At 35.9% G+C, this 4,999-nt stretch overlaps 1 long non-coding RNA gene across 1 annotated transcript; it reads left to right on the plus strand.

Moving 5' to 3' along the window:
- The first annotated feature begins 1,140 nt into the window (after positions 1-1,140).
- Positions 1,141-3,261, plus strand: LOC122143605. The gene is made up of 3 exons (XR_006159258.1): positions 1,141-1,157; positions 1,563-1,644; positions 2,436-3,261. It is a non-coding gene; the product is annotated as an uncharacterized LOC122143605 (long non-coding RNA).
- Positions 3,262-4,999: the final 1,738 nt, after the last annotated feature.

A 4,999-nucleotide genomic window follows, 5' to 3' on the forward strand; every position in this document is an offset into this window, starting at 1 on the left:
GTTTACTCACTTACAGAAAACAATATATTGATTTAAATTTTCTAAGACACTTTTTGTTGGTAAAAGTCATATGCGAGTAGGCGTCAACTATCATGAATTCACACCTGAGAAGACAAAGGCCTGCATAATGAGCTGCATAATGACCCATTCAGTCAGCTGTGTCACTGAGAGGGATGAGTTACAAGAAAGAATGTGAGGACAAAATAAATGTATATAATTTTATGTTTGTAGTTTATTTAGAATATATTTAATTATCCCACAACATAATTTAATATCCACTTTTGAGTGCAGTTAAACAGTTTATTAGGAACAATCAAAGCTGACTTTCAAACTCAATTTTTTGCATCATTACTCCATTCACACAATCCTTCAGAAATCCTTTTAACAATCTTATTTTCTACAAAAAAACATTTATTGTTATTATTATTATTATTATTATTATTATTATTATTAATGTTGAAAAGAGCTGAGAATATTTTTTTCAGGTTTTTTAGGGGGGATAAATTGAAAGAACAACATTGTTTATTACATTTGTTACAGTTACATTTATTGGTACATTTATATTATTTACATCAAGCTTTTGAATGGTATAGTAGTGTATATTGTTATTGAAACTTAATAATATTCCACTTGATTATACATTTAGTCAGGAATTATAGTTTGGAAAAAGTCTTTGGAAAAAGTCTAACTAGTAAAATGTTTACACGTTATGTGAAAACTAGTACAAGTATATAAATAAATAAGAGACTTACTCATGTTTATGATCTCTGCTGAATAAAGTGCTTCATTCTTTTTTTCTGAGGAAATCCAAATCTCAAATACTCAACCACATTACATCTTTTTGGGGTGAATTATGTCTTATTCCTCTCATCGCGAAGCAAACAGGAAAATAAAAAAAAACTTGAAGAATATTGCTGCGTCCGAAATCGCATACTTCCATACTATATAGTAGGCGAAAAACAGTATGCGAAGCAAGTAGTATGTCCGAATTCTTAGTATTCGAAAAACAGTAGGCGAGATGTACCCGGATGACCTACTACTTCCGCCCGAATTCTGTAGCATGCATACGATGGACACTACACTATCCCATGAGGCCACGGGGGAGGACTCGTCATATTCGAAAATAACGGAAAACCGCAACGCGGCTGTTTTGAAGTGTAAGTACTTTATGGATAAACATTGTTCATTGTGGGTAAAGTGTACTTGTTTAACATAATCCAAGTAAATGACTGACTTGTTGAAGGTTTACACATTGTAAACCGATGAGACGATTTTGTTAATTGAGTGTAAAAAGATGTTTAATCATCATTATCGATCAGATGCTGTGCATCAGCTTGTTAACGCTGATTTATTTAAACAGACTGCTCGTTAAGTAATTTAATGAGATAAAGTTACAAAACTTTAAGTAATTAAAACGAGTTAATTTATATTTTACTAGTGTTGATATTTTGATAAAAAAATAGTTGGATAACTTACATGACAAACTATTGTTAATAAGTACCTCAGCTTGATCATTGATCATAAATCATCACTGATGTTTAAATCCTGTTTTGATGTTACAGGGACTGATGAACACAGCCTTGTTCTCATCCACTGATGAAGACTTCTTCACTGAAGGCATAATGCTGCAATCAAAGGGTTTCAGTAAGTATATAAATGAAAATTAAACTTAACTAAACACTCTTCACTGGATCTTCATTGATTTATGCTGTTTTTATTATAATATAAATTTCAGGGTATTTCCAGTAGCTATTTTGTCAGTTGCAAAGTGCTAAATAGTGAGTAACTTTGTGTGTTACATTTGTGCACACTGATTTTGTAGAAGTTTCCAGTTGTTTTTTAAACAAGCAACATCTTAACATCTGAAGAATGTTGTCTTGAGAATGGGTGGCACACTTTAGAGAAATACCCATGCACCAAGTCAAATTTAGAATTATTCTCTTTATTTATTTATTTATTTTCTACATGGATAAGAGCACAAAGCTTCAGACAAAACCACATTAACTTTTGCATGAAATAGTATAATAGAGCTTAAAGCAACACCAAAAGGGAATTTCTTAAGATGTTTTTATAATAAGGAAAATGAACTTCAGCAGCTTCAGTTAAGTAACTGTATGTGTACAAGATGAGGACAGATGAGTGGGAAAAAAGTGGAAGTCTAAAATTTACCCCAGGGATAAAGTAATAAATCTGTAAAATTAAACTCAAAGTAATATAACCCCCAAGTGACATTTGTGGTATGTTGCTAGAATTTCAAATAACTGTAATACAAATTACTAATTATGTGTGTATTGTGTATATTTATATGTATATATAAATACATATTTAAATTAAAATATTTAAAATTACCTTCATAACTTACACTAGCTTAAACAATAGCAATATGAGAACATGAACTGATTTGCAGAGTCTTAACCTGTTAAATTGTCCTACAGGTAATCATGCTCTTGAAGAGCTGGCACACTGTTGTCTGGTGTGACACACCTGTGGACAGATTGTCCCAAACATGCTCTCCTGCACTGGCTTCTGTGTTTTGGTATTCCAGTTTATCATCGTCATGATCCTCACAACTTCTGGATCAACAATGTCCTCATTCAGAAGACGGAGGTTGTGGAGCACTGCACAGCATGCAGCAACATCTGGCACAAAGGCAGGACTCACCAGCTTGTCTTCAGCATCTCGAAGGCTCTCTCAACAATGTTCCGTGCACAAGCATCATTGGTGTTGAAACAAAGCTGTAAAGGTTTCTGTACAGGCTGTCTGTATGGTGTGATGAGGCAGGTGGGTGCACTCAAGCAAGGACACTCACCATCTCCCAGGATGCATTTTCCTGCAGGTGGATACAGGCGGCCAGTGTAAACAGGGCTGTTCTCCAGCACCATGGCATCGTACACAGACCCAGGATACTCAACAAAGATATCAAGGTACTTCCCCTGGTGGTGGCCTGCAGCTGAACAGATTGAAACCATTTCCTGTTGAAATAACATTGGGTTTCACTTGCCGGTGGTTCAATTTGTATGTGACAGCATCTATTGTTCCAGCTACCACAAGGAAACCTGGTCCCACTACCTCCAGGTCATCTGCGGTGGAGAGGGCAATCAGCCTCCTCAAAATCTCCATGACAGACCTGCTCATTCTGTGCACAATGTTATGCAGCTCTTGGATGTCGAAGGCCAGTGACAGCAGCCTTTATGATGCTGCTCACAGTCTGTAAATATGTCGGGGGTTTTTTAGAATGTAATTTCAATAGGTTACACTACACATTTTTTGCTGATTTATCTATATCTTTCTTTATCTATCTATCTATATATGTGTGTATATTATCTTTAATGTATATATTATGTATTTATGTATATATTGGGTGTGTTTGTACAGATATATATATATATGTATGTGTGTGTGTGTGTGTGTGTGTGTGTGTGTGTGTGTGTGTGTGTGTGTGTATATGTGTATGTCCGAATTTGAAGTTCTTTTTGGAAAACTGGGACACCATGTCATCCGGACTAAAGAGGACAAGGACAACCCAAGTTGTTATCAGCGCTCTGTTCAGAAGCCTGCATCTCTGATGGTATGGGGTTGCATGAGTGCGTGTGGCATGGGCAGCTTACACATCTGGAAAGGCACCATCAATGCTGAAAGGTATATCCAAGTTCTAGAACAACATATGCTCCCATCCAGACGTCGTCTCTTTCAGGGAAGACCTTGCATTTTCCAACATGACAGTGCCATACCACATACTGCATCAATTACAACATCATGTCTGCGTAGAAGAAGGATCCGGGTACTGAAATGGCCAGCCTGCAGTCCAGATCTTTCACCCCACAGAAAACATTTGGCGCATCATAAAAAGGAAGATGTGACAAAGAAGACCTAAGACAGTTGAGCAACTAGAAGTCTGTATTAGACAAGAATGCGACAACATTCCTATTCCTAAACTTGAGCAACTTGTCTCCTCAGTCCCCAGACATTTGCAGACTGTTATAAAAAGAAGAGGGGATGCCACACAGTGGTAAACATGGCCTTGTCCCAACTTTTTTGAGATGTGTTAATGCCATGAAATTTAAAATCAACTTATTTTTCCCTTAAAATCATAAATTTTCTCAGTTTAAACATTTAATATGTCATCTATGTTGTATTCTGAATAAAATATTGAAATTTGAAACATCATTGCATTCTGTTTTTATTCACAATTTGTACAGTGTCCCAACTTTTTTGGAATCGGGTTTGTACATACACACACACACACACACACACACACATATATATATATATATATATATATATATATATATATATATATATATATATATGTGTGTGTGTGTGTGTGTGTGTGTGTGTGTGTGTGTGTACAGTTTGTATATCTAAGTTTACTATGTGCATTCATTCAAGTTAATTGATTCATGTTCCTTTTGTTTCTTCTGTGTATTTTTATTTGTATTCATTTATTACAAGAAATTACTTTATATCCTTACATAAAATTAGGCTGTCGTTCTGTTCACCGCTGTAGCTGCTGTTATTCTGAGGTAAAAAAAATATATATATATAAAAAAAATGACAAGCTAAATTTATTTAGTAAAAGATTTACAAGCTGTCTATGTAGGCGGTAAGAATAACGAAAAACATCGCATATGTTCGCTCAGTAGAGTGGCCTCTTTAAATTTTCGCGCTGTTGTGACGACGTATGTCACGTGACAATGTCAACATGGCGAATGTAGTACGTCCGAATTTCATTCATACTACCCACATTCATACTACATAGAACATACTTTTCTAACGGTCGAGTAGTACGTTCAAATTCAAATGTAGTACCCAGTACGCAGTATGCGATTTCGGACGCAGCTTATGTCGCTGCGTTGTCTTCTGTTGTGTGGGCGTATTCAAGCCGCGCGCTTCAGTGAGACATTATAATTTGAATAGCCCGCTCGGCGCGTGGGCGTGGTCGCATTAGAAGATAATGAAGGGAGACGTGAAAAACGGACATCGCGTTGTTTTCATATGG

Source organism: Cyprinus carpio, unplaced genomic scaffold, assembly GCF_018340385.1.
Source record: "Cyprinus carpio isolate SPL01 unplaced genomic scaffold, ASM1834038v1 S000006461, whole genome shotgun sequence".
NCBI classification, from domain to species: domain Eukaryota; kingdom Metazoa; phylum Chordata; class Actinopteri; order Cypriniformes; family Cyprinidae; genus Cyprinus; species Cyprinus carpio.